Here is a 20,307-nt window from a genome sequence, read left to right as displayed (position 1 = left end):
TTGAGAAAACCCAAAAATATTTTTCTTTCTTCTTTTTCTTATTCGGAGCTTTCCCGTGTAAATAGCTTTCTTTTTCTTTGTGTCACGGTAGAAGATATTGGTTACAATGTTTAGTGGTTCTTACATGCTTACCTGTTTAGCTTTCAAAGAGCCATATTATTTTGTCTTCTCCTTTGTGTTTGCCTGCAGATTCAGCTTAGTCCAATGCGCTTATTATCGTTTTCATCGTTCGATCGTGCAAATGAAAGGCAACAATGAGGATATATGATGAAGTGATTGAGACTGAAAAGCTGGTATGAACTCTATCTATTATTTTTTGTAAATTTGACTAGCTTGTCGACCCAGATTTAGCTTTGTTGTGAGAGAACCATGTTTGCAATGACAACTTAGAGATCATAGTTTCTGATGCCATGCTTATTTAGCTGAGAGCTTATAATGGTTTGTCTTGATTGCCAACATAGATTTTGAGATGACTATGATGTAGTATGATAGGATGGTATTCTCCTTTGAATGTTTCAAGTGGCTTGACTTGGCGCATGTTCATGCATGTAGTTGAAACAAAATCAACATAGCCTCTATGATGTTCGTATTCATGGTGATTTATATCCTGTTCATGCTTGCATTTTATGTTAGTCAAACTCATTGCATCTTGATGACTGTTCATATTGCTTCATGCTTGTTTTGATTGAAGTGTTGGTATTTGAAACTCATTATTATTTGCTCGTTAGCTGATTATGCCATTGATATTAGTTTACCGTGAGACCTTTGTGTCATTTGCTTTTGTGGTTAACTTGTGATCTTGGTGAAATTCTGGTTATGAGTTAAACATAGTTGCAACAACAAGATCAAAAGAGTTTGTCAACTGAGTTGCTTGAGGACAAGCAGGGTTTTAAGCTTGGGGGAGTTGATACGTATCCAACGTATCTACTTTTCCGAACTCTTTTGCCCTTGTTTTGGACTATAATTTGCAAGATTTGAATGGAACTAACCTGGACTGATGTTGTTTTCAGCAGAATTGCCTTGTTGTTATTTTTGTGCAGAAATCAAAGTTCTCCAAATGTCCTGAAAATTTACGGGGAGCAGTTTTGGAAAATATCAAAAATATCTGCACCAAGTTCCACCTCAGGGGGTGGGCCAGTGGGCCACAAGCCCCTGCTCCGCCACCACCCCCCTGGTGGCGGTGGGCTGGCTTGTGGGGCCCACAGGCACCTGCCGGCCCCAACTCCAGCTCTATAAGTTGTCTTTCGTCCCAGAAAAAATAAAAAGAGAAGTTTTCGTCGCGTTTTCGATACGGAGGCGCCACCACCACCTGTTCTTCATCTGGAGGGCAGATCTGGAGTCCGTCTTGGGCTCCGGAGAGGGGAAATCGCCGCCATCGTCATCATCAACCTTCTTCCCTCTCCAATTCCATGAAGCTCTTTGTCGTTCGTGAGTAATCTATTCGTAGGCTCGCTGGGCGGCGATGAGTAGGATGAGATCTATCATGTAATCGAGTTAGTTTTGATGGGGATTGATCCCTAGTATCCACTATGTTCTGAGATTTGATGTTGCTACTACTTTTCCATGCTTAATGCTTGTCACTAGGGCACAAGTGACATGATTTCAGATCTGAAATTATTATGTTGTCACCAATATATGTGTGTTTTAGATCCGATCTTGCAAGTTGTAGTTGCCTACTATGTGTTATGATCCGGCAACCCCGGAGTGAAAATACCCGGAACCACTCCCGGTGATGACCATAGTTTGAGGAGTTCATGTGTTCACCAAATGCTAATGCGTTGGTCCGGTTCTTTGTTAAAAGGAGAACCTTAATATCCCATAGTTTCCTTTGGACCCCGCAGCCACGGGAGGGATGGACAATAGATGTCATGCATGTTCTTTTCCCTAAGCACGTATGACGACACACGGAATACATGCCTACATCACATTGACGAACGGGAGATAGCCACATATCTCTCCGTGTTATAGCTGTTGCATGATGAATATCATCCAAACAAATCACCGACCCATTGCCTACGAGTTTGTCCTACTACTGCTACTTGTCTTGCTCTGCTGCTGCTACTACTGTTGCTACTGCTGTTACTTGTCTTGCTCTGCTACTGTTACTACTGTTGCTACTCATGTTACTTGTCTTGCTCTGCTGGTGCTACTACTGTTGCTACTGCTGTTACTTGTTTTGCTCTGCTACTACTGCTACTGTTGCTACTACTGTCGCTTGCTACTGTTGCTACTTGCTACTGTTGTCACTACTGCTATTCATTGCCACTTCTATTGCTCGTTACACTGCTACTACCTGCTACACTGTTGATTCGCCAGACCGTTGACGGGAATTGACAACTTCCGTCAATGCAGCAACCGAGGCGCCATTGATACAATTGTTAGGAATAGTCTGCCGTCAACAGATCGTTTCTGACACCGTTGTTATCATACTACTTTGTTGTTACTATTGTGCTTGCAGATACTAATCTTTCGGGTGTGGTTGAATCCGACAAATTCAGCTACTAATACTCGAGAGTATTCTCTCACCTCCTTTAGGCGATCTACAAATTTGGGTCGAATACTCTACCCTCGAAAATTGCTGCGAACCCACGTGCTGGTGGGCCATCAACAACATTCTTCTAGTCTCATTACTGGGGAGTGCTTTTAGCATTCTTCTGGTGCCGTTGCAGGGGAAGGTTTGTTGTCATAAGCATTCGTCTAGCTAATGCGAGAGATTGCAGGATCATGCCTTTTCTGGAGCCATTGCCTGGGAAGCACAGCTGACATCAATCTTCGCCCGGATAGGCCAACGACAGAGGTTGAGATAACTCGCCCATGGAACATCGCCCACTTGTGGCCATACTACACTTAGAGCCACAGGCTCCTTAGTTATGTTTACAATTTTGAATTTGTAATCTTTTATTTACTAGTTAGCGTGCACGTGCACTGCACGTCTTCATTTTCTTGCAGAACATGATGGAATATGTAAGTTATAAGCGTCTCACGATCTCATAATTTGTTAAATATCTCCACGAACATGCAAACATCTATACCATAACTAGAAAACATCTAGGAAACGAAATTGAATTTACCAATGCATTGTATGGCCCTTGCATTGTCATGAAGCAAATTCAGTGACTAACTTTATTATTATGACCAAATTATGCAAAAAAAAGTATAATGTTAAATGTCATAACTAAATTATGTACTCACTAAACAAACACTCAATTATTGCCCATATAATAGATTTAAACATGTGCGAGCAGCCATGAGAAGCATGGGGTATTTTTTTATCAGAGGCCAAGCCACTCCGAGGCCTACGGTTGGTGCTCCTGAGCGTCTATCGGTGGGTTTAAGGAACATAACTTCCCAGCAAGTGACCTTGAACTCTCAGTAAACATCCACCACTTCACTTCTTCCATGAAGAGATAATGCCAAGGCAACAATTATCATCCCACATCGTCCAATTAGACAAAAAAAGAGTAAATTTACGAAGCTAGGCATCACAAACATACCTTGATCCAAGAATGATGACCAACTCTTGCAGGGCTCCAAAGTTCCAAACCATTAAAAAATGCCAAATGCTGCTACATTTGATTTCACCTTGCAAACACATGTTTTCTTTTACTTAAACAATGTAATTGATATGAATCAACAACTCACCGCATCCATATTGGATAGGGAAAAGGAACAATCATGTTTACTGAAAAACAGGAAAGCAATAAGCACTCCACAAAGCATCATTTCGCCACATTAGAGAGCTTTACTATTTGTACAACGCCAGAACAAAGATATGCTTGCCTAAACCATGATTCATGTTGCTCCCCAAAATTTTGTAGTGCATACTTCTACTTTTGGCATTATTATGTAGACTGGAAATTAGCGGCGATCATTGAGGGCAACCCCAAAAGTAAAAGTACCAATTCAAAGTATGCATTGAAAATATAACATGGAAGTGATCCTTTGCTCTACAAGTACAGGGCTACTCAAAGCATCAACAATAGTTTTGGTACAGGATCAAAAATATTGCAGATATGAAATTAGTGTCAACTCTGTCTTGATCTATAATGCATTTGACATCGGCCTACTTGGTCTTACCATCTATGAATAAACTATACATAAACATCACTACAGAAATTAAATAAGAAATAAGACACCAAAATAATTTATGTCATTAGTCCAATTAGTAAATGAGAAAATAGGCCAAGAGCCCTTTCAATAGTGACCCAAGTTGTGGTGGCTTCTGAATCTGCCAAAGAATTAGTAATTTGGGACAACTAAATGACACGTCTAATATAGTCTCTCACATGGCATCACGAAATAGAAGAAAAGGTGTGCAAGTTAACTAGAAAGAAGATATTGGCTTGCTAGTCCGTCCACGGTCTAACTTTTGGTAAGTGGAAGGCCATGCTTGGGTGGACTGTTGACCGTCCATACGCGTTACCATAAAAAGAACCAAATATAAATTTTACAGTTCAAAGCAGCCCAAACCATCCAAATGTATGAGGAATCTCTGAAATTTGTACTGGTTAAAAAAGGCACCATAAAAACAGCAAAGGAGACTATTATGCGATCACCAAACAAAACAAAAAACAAAGTTAAGAGTGATTACTGCTGCATAGATGGTGAGTTGATGATCCTGACTCATCTTTAATCCTCTTCTTGTTACAAAAATAAGTTGGGGAATAAGAGCACATGAATGCAAGACACAAAAAAATCGCAAATGTCTGTCTAGAAATATGTGTATGATGCAAAACTTCACTGATCATCACAAGCGCAAATTACTGCTACAAATATAATGATCATGCAAGATTTTTTTTTCAAAATCTGGGTTATACATTTATCTTATTATGTTTGATCATGCCTGAGCATTATTGCTAGAAAGATAATACCATAGAAAAGTTTCTTTTTTACTATCAACATCAGAGGTTGGTTTGCTGGATGATTAAAGGAAAAGTACATCTGTTAATCACCATCAATTTGGTTGCTCTAATGGTTTGAGTGTCGGACCCCTGTCCTTTGGCGATTCATGATGAACTGGTCCGGGGGCGCCTGCGAGCGAGTAGGAGAGGCATGGTGCGACAAGATGCTGCATGCCACGAGGGAAATGAAATTTTACTATTTCATACCATTCATGTTGCTGCTTTTAGATTAAATTGAGTTAGATCCTGATTTCCATACCATTCATGTGTCAAGTAATCGTCCATGTTCATATGTATGAACAAATTTTTAACACATCTGGCGGCCATTCTGTAACCTGATATGACGCAGAAAAATTTAGCATTTGAAATTATACGTATAATATCGACAGTATCTGCATGCAGTTGCCTCAAGAAACGACCATATGAGCTTTAAAATGAAAGCACACAAATGAACAAGGAACATATAAGAAATGCGAGTTATATAGTATCTTATTACAAACATGGCAGTAAGCACAAGTCCAAATCTTCACACTTCTTTTTCATGGCTGTAGCACAAGTTACCTTATTAATTGGTACTTGTGTATTGAACTTCTGGATGGCCAACTCTTGCTCTTTAGGTGGTGCTGGCCTGCTGTAGCTTCAGCCATCCAAGTTATGTGGACTCCACTGTTTCACCTTTGGCTTTAGATCAACCACCTTTTGTAATAAACCAGGGGTGCGGAACCGGCACTGACAGTCAAACAAGCCTAATTAGTAGGATCTCGAATCAAACATGAACATGGAAAATTAAAGCAAAGGCAGATGCATATCCAGAAAACGGAGACATTTTAATTAGCAATAGAAATGAAAGAATTCAATCCGATTAATTTTGATGTCGAAACAAAGATAATGCTCTCTTGTATAAAAATTAGACTAATGGACATTTCAAAAAAGAATATTGGACCACTCCTGTCCTCTCTTCAGAAGAGCGGAGGTTCAAAACTGAAAATTCATAATACCATCCATTCTTTATCGTAATAATGTATACTGAAGTTGTGACTTGTGTTGGATCAGCGATGATGATTCATAAGTAACTATTGACTACACGTGACAATAAAACAAAGATGACTAATTGGAAAATAGTCTACAATTAATTGAAACTTATTATCATGAGTCAGAATCGGAGTTTTTAGTTGACAACCAAAAGGAATTTGAGGTTCAAACTGTATCCAGCAAACAGGTGGAAATCTCATAATCTTTATTAGTCATAGCATGGCTGCACAAAAGGAACTCATCCAGGACCAACTGAAAAGCAGAGAAGAAGAAATTTCAACCAGATCAAAACAGAATAGCGTGCGCCCCCCAGTCATCATTTTGAAGAATGAACGAATATTGTCAGCAATTATCAGCTTATATTTTGGTATCTCAAATTGGTCAATAGCCTATAACTAACTAAAACTCATCCAAACAAATGAACAAGTGTCAGAGAAAAAGAATAGCAGAGCAAAACAGCAGAGCACTATGGGCAAAATAGGCTACAATTAGGCAAAATAGGCTACAATGAAACAAATCATTGCGAGCCAGTATTAGACTTGTTTAAGTAGACAGTTGATTCTGCCATCACTACCGCTACAAAAAAGAACCTTGAGTTTCATGTTGTATCCAACAAACAGGTGAAAATGTCATAACCAGGTTAATGCAATAGATATTTATCAGTTGTAGCATGGCTGGACAAAAGGGAATTCATTGACGAATCAAGATGAACTTTAAGCAGAGAAAGAAGAATTTCCACCCAGAGCAAAAAAACAACTTAAGAATTTCCATCCACCAGTCATAATAACTCCTAAAAATAAACGAACAGGGTCAGCTATTATCAGCTTCTATTTCAGTTTCTGAATCCAGCAGTTTATTGTATAACATACATAGTACAAAGAAAGGGACGAATTATTAACACCTACAAGTAACCGATGAGGGTCACATTTCAGCGTGCACCTTCCACTCCCGAGGCACCGTGGTCGCGATGCTTTCCAATATGGCAGCCTGATCACCGTCGCCAGCAGCGAAATATCGGCAAACCACGATGAAGACAACAAAGTCTGAATTGGCTGTCGAGTGCTATCGATCTTGCTCGTCCGCACTGCAAAAGATTGATTACCTATATGGCAGGCAGATAGACAGGTCGGCTAGTGAACCTGGAACATCGTTGCGACAAGACGGAAGAGCAGCATTTGGTTAACTTGATTGAAGAGGGACTTTACACCAGGAGCAGGACCAGGACACATTGTGCTTGAGCTTGTAGCAGGAGAAACATTTCTCTGCCCATGGCTAATGTTGTTGTCGCTCATGTCTGTGACTGTGAGCAGCAAAGAGGTTGAGACGCCTCCCTTGGGTCTTGCTCCTGGTGGTGGTGGAGGGAGCGTGGTGGAAGTGCAGCATCCCGGTGTCGGGGCTCCGGCGGGGTGACGGGCAGTGGATGCTGCTGCTGCGGCCGAGCCAGTAGAACCTTCGGAGCAGGGAGTCGCCGCGGCGTCGACAGGCGGCGCTATGTACATGCGCGTGCAGCGAGTCCGTCGGCGACACCTCCGAGTCGACGCCACCGGCGGACGAGGACACGGAGTGGCTGCCCCCGTTGATCCGGACCGCGATGCCGCCCTGCATAATGCTACAGTCGTTCACAGTCGGGGAGAACACAATTTCGTCTTGAAATTTTAGTGAGAGATCACCTCATAATGCTACCGTCGTTCTAAGCAAAATAAGGTGCATAAAAGGATTAACATCACATGCAATTTATAAGTGACATGATATGGCCATCATCACGTGCTTCTTGATCTCCATCACCGAAGCACCGGCACGATCTTCTTGTCACCGGCATCACACCATGATCTCCATCATCATGATCTCCATCAACGTGTCGCCATCGGGGTTGTCGTGCTACTCATGCTATTACTACTAAAGCTACGTCCTAGCAAAATAGTAAACGCATCTGCAAGCACAAACGTTAGTTATAAAGACAACCCTATGGCTCCTGCCGGTTGCCGTACCATCGATGTGCAAGTCGATATTATCTATTACAACATGATCATCTCATACATCCAATATATCACATCACATCGTTGGCCATATCACATCACAAGCATACCCTGCAAAAACAAGTTAGACGTCCTCTAATTTTGTTGTTGCATGTTTTACGTGGTGACCATGGGTATCTAGTAGGATCGCATCTTACTTACGCAAACACCACAACGGAGATATATTAGTTGCTATTTAACCTCATCCAAGGACCTCCTCGGTCAAATCCGATTCAACTAAAGTTGGAGAAACCGACACTTTCCAGTCATCTTTGAGCAACGGGGTTACTCGTAGCGATGAAACCAGTCTCTCGTAAGCGTACGAGTAATGTCGGTCCAAGCCGCTTCAATCCAACAATACCGCGGAATCAAGAAAAGACTAAGGAGGGCAGCAAAACGCACATCACCGCCCACAAAAACTTTTGTGTTCTACTCGAGAAGACATCTACGCATGAACCTAGCTCTGATACCACTGTTGGGGAACGTCGCATGGGAAACAAAAAATTTCCTACGCGCACGAAGACCTATCATGGTGATGTCCATCTACGAGAGGGGATGAGTGATCTACGTACCATTGTAGATCGTACAGCAGAAGCGTTAGTGAACACGGTTGATGTAGTGGAACATCCTCACGTCCCTCGATCCCCCCCGCGAACAATCCCGCGATCAGTCCCACGATCTAGTACCGAACGGACGGCACCTCCGCGTTCACCACACGTACAGCTCGACGATGATCTCGGCCTTCTTGATCCAGCAAGAGAGACGGAGAGGTAGAAGAGTTCTCCGGCAGCGTGACGGTGCTCCGGAGGTTGGTGATGACCTTGTCTCAGCAGGGCTCCGCCCGAGCTCCGCAGAAACGCGATCTAGAGGAAAAACCGTGGAGGTATGTGGTCGGGCTGCCGTGGAAAAGTCGTCTCAAATCAGCCCTAAAACCTCCGTATATATAGGTGGGAGGGAGGGGAGGAGGCAGCCTCAAAACCTAAAGGTTTGGCCGAAATTGGAGGTGGAGGATTCCTACTCCAATCCTACTTGGAGTAGGATTCCACATTCCCACTTGGAAACTCTTTCCACCTTCTGTTTTTTCCTTCTCAAACCTTATGGGCCTTAGTGGGAACTTATTCCAGCCCACTAGGGGCTGGTTTATCTCTTCCCATAGCCCATGAGACCCCTTGGGGCGTGACACCCCTCCCGATGGTCCCCGGCACCCCTCCCGGCACTCCCGGTACACTACCGATGAGCCCGAAACTATTCCGGTAATGCACGAAAACCTTCCGGTAACCAAATGAGGTCATCCTATATATCAATCTTCGTTTCCGGACCATTCCGGAAACCCTCGTGACGTCCGTGATCTCATCCGGGACTCCGAACAACATTCGGTAACCAACCATATAACTCAAATACGCATAAAACAACGTCGAACCTTAAGTGTGCAGACCCTGCGGGTTCGATAACTATGTAGACATGACCCGAGAGACTCCTCGGTCAATATCCAATAGCGGGACCTGGATGCCCATATTGGATCCTACATATTCTACGAAGATCTTATCGTTTGAACCTCAGTGCCAAGGATTGATATAATCCCGTATGTCATTCCCTTTGTCCTTCGGTATGTTACTTGCCCGAGAGTCGATCGTTAGTATCCGCATACCTATTTCAATCTCGTTTACCGGCAAGTCTCTTTACTCGTTCCGTAATACAAGATCCCGCAACTTACATTAAGTTACATTGCTTGCAAGGCTTGTGTGTGATGTTGTATTACCGAGTGGGCCCCGAGATACCTCTCCGTCACACGGAGTGACAAATCCCAGTCTCGATCTATACTAACTCAACGAACACCTTCGGAGATACCTGTAGAGCATCTTTATAGTCACCCAGTTACGTTGCGAGGTTTGATACACACAAAGCATTCCTCCGGTGTCCGTGAGTTATGTGATCTCATGGTCATAGGAACAAATACTTGACACGCAGAAAACAGTAGCAACAAAATGACACGATCAACATGCTACGTCTATTAGTTTGGGTCTATTCCATCACATGATTCTCTAATGATGTGATTCCGTTATCAAGTGACAACACTTGCCTATGGCCAGGAAACCTTGACCATCTTTGATCAACGAGCTAGTCAACTAGAGGCTTACTAGGGACAGTGTTTTGTCTATGTATCCACACAAGTATTGTGTTTCCAATCAATACAATTATAGCATGGATAATAAACGATTATCATGAACTAAGAAATATAATAATAACTAATTTATTATTGCCTCTAGGGCATATTTCCAACAGAGCCAGGGTTGGTGCGGTTTCGAAACGCTTCGCCAAGAGAACGTGGGGCATTTTCTAATTGTAGGAGGACGTGGAGTACGGTCAGCCTTTGTTAATTTGGTAACTGCACACTGTCATGGTGCATGGATGGTGGAAGGCCGTTAGATTGTAATTTGTTCACTAATTGTGTGGTGGTGATTGGTGTTTGTTTTTTGTGGGGCTAATAGCTGTGTGTACTTCGAGAAGTTTTTGTTTGATCTTTTATTAGTAGTATAGATAAAGCAATAAAGCCGGCACCCATGAACTTCGGTGTCCTTTGCCGTTTTAGCTTGTTGAAAGCACGAGCCTTTATTGTTCTATAAGCCGTCCAAGCATGGACGCTATCAGTAACAAAGAGCATAAGTTGCCATGCTGCGCTTATTTCAAAACTGGATACTGGTAAGCCAAAGAGGACCAAAGTTGCCACGTCGCACGGTTCAAACATGGGCGCCTTATATGATTTTGAGAATTAAGCCGGCTTACTTGGGGGCTACTAGCTACCAAGTCGTTTTATAGTAAGAGCGGATACGCTTCTACAATCCTATGTGTGGTTTTTCCCTAATCATAGGTCATTTGGGGGCTTCCACGGAGTGAGTTCAGCCTGAATACCCTCTTTGCTAGCGAAAAATTAACGCATTACAAATGGTTATACTGGACTGTGTGTTGGACGAATCGCCATATGGACCCATGTACTCTTGGCGAGTCAATCCGCTTTTGGACCCTAAACTTGCCTTGGTTAAAACTTGAAAGGTACCGGCAAGAGCCAACACATGGAAAATAGACAAACCATTGGTTTGCTGAACCTGCTTCACTGAAGCTTGACTCACGTTTGATGAGCCGGTCTAAATAACTTGGGTTGTTGCAAAAGCCTTCTTGGGGTAGCACTAGAGTTTTGCAAACTCATCCTATCCTGTCGTAACTCATCGAGCCGACAAATTTTATGATTATCTTTATGGCATTACCACAAGGTTTCATAAAACATATTTATAACATGCCGCGACTCACTGAGATGGCTCCTTGTTTATAACTCGCCGCGACTCACTGAGCCGGCTCCTTGTTTATAACTCGTCGTGACCCACTGGACCGGCTTATTGTTTGCTGCGACTCATTGAGTAAGCTGATGTGTTTTCCCTGATAAACATGTTGAAGATTTTTTTTGTCAAACTATGACACAGGTTTGGACAGTGATTCATATTAGTGAAGGTTAAAGCTTCCAAACAACATAAGGTACGGTTGTGACACTGTTTTCTTGATAGGCTACCCGGAAATCATCTCCCGATCAGAAAAAGATCACCAAATTCTTGGAAAATTGACTTCATGCTAAGTCAGTTTAGGCCGCCTTCGGGTCACCCTGCTTCGAGATTGAGCCGTCTTCGATCTGTAAGTCGCCCAATTGCCAATTGCAATTGGTAAAGGCGATGAACTCGTCTTCATCGCTCAAGATGGCAGACAGATCGACATTAAAGTCAAAGGGATTCTTACGGCGTAGAGGGTCAGGCTGGTGACTTCATCTGAAGGAGGAGTCACCTTTTTGTTGCTCTCATCATAAGCCGCCTGGTATTTTCCTATGTCGAGGATGGCTACGAGCTAAGTCTCCGCGGAGCGAGATGCTTTCACACATTGATGGTAGTCCTCTTCGGTGAATTCCGACTCATCATCTTTCAGTTCTGGAAAGCGAGTAGCTACCACCTCCGGCATAAGTTCGGGACCATATGCCAGACACCGGCTTCAAGTGGTCAGTGCTATTTTCCGGACGACTGACCTTTTTAATTCTTCCACTTGCGGCAGCAATGTTGATAGGCAACCCAACATCTGTTCTATAGACTTTATGGGCTCTTTGTTGCCCATCACGGCCTTCATGGTCATCATGCCTGATACGTCTCCATCGTATCTATAATGTTTGATTGTTTCATGCCAATATTCTACAACTTTCATATACTTTTGGCAACTTTTTATACTATTTTTAGGACTAACATATTGATACAGTGCCCAGTCCCAGTACCTGTTTGTTGCATGTTTTTTGTTTCGCAGAATATCCATACCAAATGAAGTCCAAACGCAATAAAAAACATACGGGGATTTTTTTAGAAAATTTATGATTTTTGGGAAGAAGAATCAACGCGAAACGATGCCCGAGCGGGTCAGAAGCCCCGGAGGCGCGACCCCACCTAGGGCGCGGCTGGCAGGCTTGTGACCAATCCCTAAGGCAGTTGGGGCCCTTCTTTCGCCGCAAGAAAGGTAATATTCGGAAGGAAATCGTGTAAAAACTTCAGCCCAATCGGAGTTACGGATCTTCAGGAATTTAAGAAATGGTGAAAGGCAGAATCTGCGAGCGCAGAAACACAACGACACACACAGAGAGATCCAATCTCGAAGGGGCTCTTGCCCCTCCGCCGCAATGGAGACCATGGACCAGAGGGTAGACACTTCTCCTATCTAGGGAGGAGGTCAAGGAAGAAGAAGAAGAAGGGGGGCTCTCTCCCCCTCTCTCCCGGCGGCGCCGGAACGCCGCCCGGGACATCATCGTGTGACGACGATCTACACCAACACCTCCGTCATCTTCACCAACACCTCCATCACCTTCCCCCATCTATATTCAGCTATCCACTCTCCCGCAACCCTCTGTACCCTCTACTTGAACATGGTGCTTTATGCTTGATATTATTATCCAATGATGTGTTGCCATCCTATGATGTCTGAGTAGATATTCGTTGTCCTATCGGTGATTGATGAATTGCTATGATTGGTTTAATTTGCTTGTGGTTATGTTGCTGTCCTTTGGTACCCATCATATGAGCGTGCGCGTGGATTAAAACATAGGGTTAGTAGTATGTTGATAGGACTATGTATTGGAAGGCAAGGGTGACAGAAGATTCAGCCTAGCATAGAAATTGATGCATATGGGATTGAAGGGAGACCAATGTATCTTATTGCTATGGTTGGTTTTTACCTTAATGAACGTTAGTAGTTGCAGATGCTTGCTAATAGTTCCAATCATCAGTGCATAGAATTCCAAGTAAGGGATGACATGCTAGCAGTGGCCTCTCCCACATAAAACTTGCTATCGGTCTAGTAACGTAGTCAATTGCTTAGGGAGAATTCCGCAACTCCCACCACCACTTTTCCACAATCTTTATACTAACGTAATTGTTTCTTTATCTAACCAGCCACTAGTTTTATTTACGTATTCTTTCTTTTCTTGCAAATCAATCCTATCACACCTGCAAAGTACTTCTAGTTTCATACTTGTTCTAGGTAAAGCGAACGTAAAGTGTGTGTAGAGTTGTATCGGTGGTCGATAGAACTTGAGGGAATATTTGTCCTACCTTTAGCTCCTAGTTGGGTTCGACACTCTTACTTATCGAGAAAGGCTACAATTGATCCCCTATAATTGTGGGTTATCAAGACCTTTTTCTGGCGACGCTGCCGGGGAGAGATAGTGTGGGGTGAATATTCTCGTGTGTGCTTGTTTTCTTTATCACTAAGTAAATTTATTTGCTGTTCTAAGTTGTTCTCTATCTTTAGTTATGGATATGGAACACTAAATACCAAAAAAATAGGTGTACTTGCTACTCATGGTGGTGGGGAACCTCCTAAAACTCTCGATGCTCGTTATGTAGAAAATATTATGCACTTCTTTAATAATCCTGAGAAAACCCCAATAAAATTATATAATGGGATACACGTTGGATCAACATGAATAGTTTAGGTATTATCGCTTGACTCAAAAAGGGAAACTATTATGGGATCAAATTCATATGTTGAAATGGTATGCTTGGGAGCTATGCTCGAGATATGATATTACTTGTTGCTCTATGATGAAGGCTAAACACCTTCCCTTTTCTTGTAAATTTAATGCTAATGAAACATTGGCTTCTTATGCTAATGGTATATATGATTACTATGATGTGGAACAAATAGAAGACTTTGTTGCTTTTATGGGTGCTTATGAAATTGAAGCTCTGTTTAAAAGGTGTGATGATAATGATGATGCTGCTTACCGATCTGAAAATTTGGTTATGCTTCATTATTGTTATACTAATTATGAATATAATGCCCATATTTATCGATTTATGGAGAAATCCTACGCTGCCCAAGAAGAGAATAATATTTTGCAGGGAACTATGGAAGAAGAAAATGCTGAAACTGTGAGATCATTAGATGAAAAAGATGACGAGGAGGGCGAAGAACAAAAGGAGGAAGAGCGGACTAGCTACCCGTGCCCACCTTCTAATGAGAGTAGCTCTTCAACTCATACATTGTTTAATTTCCCTTCGAAGGATGAATGCTATGTTGATTGCTATGATCCATTGGATTCATTTGAAATATCCCTTTTTGATGAACTTGATGCTTGCTATGCTTGTGGCCATGATGCCAATATGAATGATGCTTATGAAGATGAACTTGCTATAGTTCCTTATGTTAAACCTGAAATTGTTGCTATCGCACCCACTTATGATAGTCCTATTATCTTTTTGAACTCTCCCAACTACACTATATCGGAGAAGTTTGCTCTTATTAGGGATTACATAGATAGCTTGCCTTCTACTATTACACATGATGATTTTGATGAATATAATATGCATGTGCTTTCTGCTCCTACTTGCAATTATTACGAGATAGGAACTACATCTCCACCTCTCTATGTTTCCAATACGATAAAATTGCAAGAAACTGCTTATGCTATGTATTGGCCTTTACTTGATGTGCATGAATTGTTCTTTTATGACATGCCAATGCATAGGAAGAGAGTTAGAGTTCGTCATTGCATGACATATGTTACCTTGTGCTCACTACTAAATTACAAATCATTCTTAATTAAAATTGGCTTTGATATACCTTGGGATCCGGGTGGATCCATTACTTGAGCACTTTATGCCTAGCTTAATGGCTTTAAAGAAAGCGCTGCTTGGGAGACAACCCGGAAGTTTTAGAGAGTCATTTATTTCTGTTGATTGATTTTATATAGTTTAAAAACAAAAAAAATATAGAGGGGAACTTAAAACTTTTTCAAAAAGAGAAGCGATTGAAAGGTGATGCTTTGGGGAAGTGAGGGTCGAGCTTGAACACTTGTGTTCATGCTCATGAAACAATGTAGAATTTTTAATGGAAGTTTCTCGCAAAAATAATTATCCCCTTGTAAAATTCCATTGTATTATAAAAATAGTGTGCCAAGTTAAGCCTTTATGATTAGTTTGGGTGATAGTTGTTTGATCATGCTGAAAAAGACAGAAACTTTGCACTCACGAAATCATTTCTTATTTCTATACAAAGAGTGATATTGAGTTGACTGTTTTTGCTGCTGATTGATATACAAATTGCCTTAATTATCATAATTGTTTCAGAATTTTTGGAGTTTCAGAAGTATGGTATGTGTTCAGATTACTATAGACTATTCTGTTTTTGACAGATTCTATTTTCTATGCATTGTTCTCTTATTTTGATGAATCTATGGGTAGTATCGGGGGGTATGAACCATGGTGAAGTTGGATTACAGTAGATATAATGATAATATGAATTGGTAATGATTTCACAACAGTACTTAAAGTGGTGATTTACTTTATTATACTAACGGATCTCACAAAGGTTTTGTTGAGTTTTGTGTGATTGAAGTTTTCAAGTTCATCCCCTCTTTCTTCTACAATCTATCGGTAATTTTACTGAGAGCTATATTTTTATTTGTCACTTGATATGTGCAAATTCTTGGAGCGTCTTTTGTGTTTATTTTTCCTTTTTTCTTTTATGCACCATGCTGGTATGAGATAGTCCTTAGTTCATTTATAGAATTCTCTTTGCACTTCACTTATGTCTTTTGAGTATGGCTTTATAGAATGCTTCATGTGCTTCACTTATATCATTTGAAGTTTGGATTGCATGTTTCCCTACACATAGAAAACCGCCATTTGTAGAATTCTCTTTTGCTTCACTTATATTTGTTAGAACGGGGCATACATTTTGTAGAAAGAATTAAACTCTCATGCTTCACTCATACATATTTACAGAGTTAACAGGAGTTGGTCATTCACATAGTTAGTCATAAAATCCTACATAAAACTTGTAGATCACTGAATATGATATGTTTGATTCCTTGCAATAGTTTTGCGACATGAATATGTGATATTAGAGTCCTGCTAGTGAGTAATTGTGTATTCGTAGAAATATTTTTGTTAAGGTTTGTGATTCCCGTAGCATGCACGTATGGTGAACCGTTATGTGACGAAGTCGGTGCATGATTTATTTATTAATTGTCATCCTTTGTGTGGAGGTTGGGATCGTGCGATGGTTAACTCCTAACAACCCTTCCCCCAGGAGCATGCGTGTATTACCTTGTTTCGATGACTAACAGACATTTTCAATAAGTATGTGAGTTCTTTATGACTAATGTTGAGTCCATGGATTATACGCACTCTCACCCTTCCACCATTGCTAGCCTCTCTAGTACCGCGCAACTTTAGCCGGTGCATTACACCCACCATATACCCTTCCTCAAAACAACCACAATACCTACCTAATATGACATTTCCTTAGCCATTCTGAGATATATTGCCTTGCAAACTTCCATCGTTCCGTTTATTATGACACGTACCGTCGTTGTCATATTGCTTTGCATGATTGTAAGATAGCTAGCATGATGTTTTCATGGCTTGTCCATTTTTTGATGTCATTGCTACGCTAGATCATTGCACATCCCGGTACACCGCCGGAGGTATTCATATAGAGTCATATTTTGTTCTAAATATCGAGTTGTAAGTAAATAAAAGTGTGATGATCATCATTATTAGAGCATTGTCCCATGTGAGGAAGTAATAAAAGAGGCCAATGAAGCCCAAATAAAAAAAAGAGGCCAAAGAAGCCCACCAAAAAAATATATAATTAAAAAAATGAGAGAAAAGAGATAAGGGACAATGCTACTATCCTTTACCACACTTGTGCTTCAAAGTAGCACCATGATCTTCATGATAGAGAGTCTCCTATGTTGGAACTTTCATATACTAGTGGGAAATTTTCATTATAGAACTTGGCTTGTATATTCCAATGATGGGCTTCCTCAAATTTCCCTAGGTCTTTGTGAGTAAGCGAGTTGGATGCACACCCAGTAGTTTCTTTTTGAAGTTTCATACACCTATATCTCTTGTGCATCTGTTGCATGGCAATCCCTACTCACTCACATTGATGTATATTGATGGGCATCTCCATAGCCCGTTGATAAGCCTAGTTGATGTGAGACTATCTCCTCCTTTTTGTCTTCTCCACAACCACCATATTCTATTCCACCTATAGTGCTATGTCCATGTCTCAGGCTCATGTATTGCGTGAAAGTTGAATAAATTTGAGAACACTAAAGTATGAAACAATTGCTTGGCTAAAACCGGGGTTGTGCATGATTTAAATACGTTGTGTGGGGAAGATGGAGCATGGCCAGACTATATGATTTTGTAGGGATAACTTTCTTTAGCCATGATATTTTGAGAAGACATGATTGATTTGTTAGTATGCTTGAAATATTATTGTCTTTATGTCAAACGAGAGACTATTGCTTCGAATCACTCGTGTTTTAGTATTCATGCCATGATTATATTATATGATCAAGATTATGCTAGGTAGCATTTCACATCAAAAACTATCTTTTTATCCTTTACCTACTCGAGGACGAGCAGGAATTAAGCTTGGGATGCTGATACGTCTCCATCGTATCTATAATTTTTGATTGTTTCATGCCAATATTCTACAACTTTCATATACTTTTGGCAACTTTTTATACTATTTTTGGGACTAACATATTGATCCAGTGCCCAGTGCCAGTTCCTGTTTGTTGCATGTTTTTTGTTTGGCAGAATATCCATACAAACGAAGTCCAAACGCAATAAAAAACCTATGGGGATTTTTTGGAATATTTATGATTTTTGGGAAGAAGAATCAACGCGAAACGATGCCCGAGGGGATCACAAGCCCAGGAGGCGCGCCCCCCAGGGCACGACTGGCAGGCTTGTGACCAATCCTTAAGGTGGTTGGGGCCCTTCTTTCGCGGCAAGAAAGCTAATATCCGGAACAAAATTGTGCTAAAATACAGCCCAATCGGAGTTACGGATCTCTGGGAATTTAAGAAATGGTGAAAGGTAGAATATGCGAGCACAGAAACAGAAGGACACAGAGAGAGAGAGAAACAATCTCGGAGGGGCTCTTGCCGCTCCACCGCCATGGAAACCATGGACCAGAGGGGAAACCCTTCTGCCATATAGGGAGGAGGTCAAGGAAGAAGAAGAAGAAGAGGGGCTCTCTCCCCCTCTGTCCCGGTGGCGCCGGAACCCCGCCCGGGACATCATCGTGTGACTGCGATCTACACCAACACCTCCCTCATCTTCACCAACACCTCCATCACCTTCCCCCATCTAGATTCAGCGGTCCACTCTCCCGCAACCCGCTGTACCCCTACTTGAACATGGTGCTTTATGCTTCATATTATTATCCCATGATGTGTTGCCATCCTATGATGTCTGAGTAGATTTTTGTTGTCCTATCGGTGATTGATGAATTGCTATGATTGGTTTAATTTTCTTGTGGTTATGTTGTTGTTCTTTGGTGCCCATCATATGAGCGCGCACGTGGATCATACCATAGGGTTAGTAGTATGTTGATAAGACTATGTATTGGAGGGCAAGGGTGACAGAAGCTTCAGCCTAGCATAGAAATTGATGCATACGGGATTGAAGGGTGACCAATATATCTTATTGCTACGGTTGGGTTTTACCTTAATAAACGTTAGTAGTTGCAGATGCTTGCTAATAATTCCAAGTAACGGATGACATGCTAGCAGTGGCCTCTCCCACATAAAACTTGCTATCGGTCTAGTAACATAGTCCATTGCTTTGGGACAATTCCCCAACTCCTACCACCACTTTTTCACACTCGTTATATGAACGTAATTGTTTCTTTATCTAACCAGCCCCTAGTTTTATTTACATGTTCTTTCTTTTCTTGCAAACCTATCCTATCACACCTGCAAAGTACTTCTAGTTTCATACTTGTTCTAGGTAAAGCGAACGTAAAGTGTGCGTAGAGTTGTATCGGTGGTCGATAGAACTTCAGGGAATATTTTTCCTACCTTTAGCTCCTCGTTGGGTTCGACACTCTTAATTATCGAGAAAGGCTACAATTGATCCCCTATACTTGTGTGTTATCAATGCTGCCCGTGTACAACTGCTCAGTGAACGTATAAATCGGCTTCAACTTCAGAATGCAGTCGTTCTGTAGGTTCGCGGCTCGTGGACCTACGAAGGACAGAATGAGATAATTAGCATTTTCTATGCTTTGCAGCCCTTTTCAGATGAAGGGAATAGATCCTTACCAAACACATCTTAGGTCATATTGGAGATATGTTGTTTTCAGCCGGAGAGTTCTTGTAGAGCAGTTTGTAGCTTCTCTTCGGCTTGTTCCGCCCGCTTCACAATGGCGGCTTGATCAGCATGGGCTTTCTTTTCAAATTTCTGGTGTTCAGCTTTCATCTTCTCCATGTCAGCAAGGGCCAAGCGATATTTCTTTTCAGAATTAGCTCCATCATCTTACTGTTCGGCTAAGTTTTCTTTTAAACCGGCCAAGTTTGAGACGGCCTGAGTCAAGGATTCCTGCAAACAAATTTTGGGGAAGCAAGTTTCAGAACTATTGTAAGCAACATCCCTGACACTTGGGGGCTAATGTATGATTCTTTTCAAGTCATACCAAATTAGAGACTCGACTCATCTTGGAAAAGATGACCCGTCCCTTGGGGGCTACAGGTTGAAGTTTTTACCAAATTCAAGACCCGGCTCATCTTTCAAAAGATGATCCGGCCCTTGGGGGCTACAGGTTGAAGTTTTTTCCCTAATTCAAGACCCGACTCATCTTTCAAAAGATGAACTGGCCCTTGGAAGATACAGGTTGAAGTTTTTACCAAATTCAAGACCCGGTTCATCTTTCAAAAGATGACCCGGCCCTTGGGGGCTACAGGTTGAAGTTTCTTTTACCAAATTCAAGACCCGACTCATCTTTCAAAAGATGATTCGGCCCTTGGGGGCTACAGG

General features: G+C 41.6%; 1 long non-coding RNA gene and 1 pseudogene across 1 annotated transcript; both read right to left on the bottom strand.

Annotated features, from left to right (window-relative positions):
- Nucleotides 1–4,981: 4,981 nt before the first annotated feature.
- Nucleotides 4,982–5,532, bottom strand: LOC123412553. The gene is made up of 3 exons (XR_006613531.1): nucleotides 5,463–5,532; nucleotides 5,161–5,236; nucleotides 4,982–5,068 (listed from the first exon to the last, which is right to left on the bottom strand). It is a non-coding gene; the product is annotated as an uncharacterized LOC123412553 (long non-coding RNA).
- Nucleotides 5,533–7,063: 1,531 nt separating this feature from the next.
- LOC123408501 overlaps nucleotides 7,064–20,307 on the bottom strand; it is a 40,528-nt pseudogene continuing 27,284 nt past the window's right edge.

The sequence above is a fragment of the Hordeum vulgare genome, chromosome 7H, assembly GCF_904849725.1.
Source record: "Hordeum vulgare subsp. vulgare chromosome 7H, MorexV3_pseudomolecules_assembly, whole genome shotgun sequence".
Taxonomy (NCBI): domain Eukaryota; kingdom Viridiplantae; phylum Streptophyta; class Magnoliopsida; order Poales; family Poaceae; genus Hordeum; species Hordeum vulgare.
Note: the sequence above shows the minus strand (reverse complement) of the source record. Positions and strands in the feature narration are given on the sequence as shown.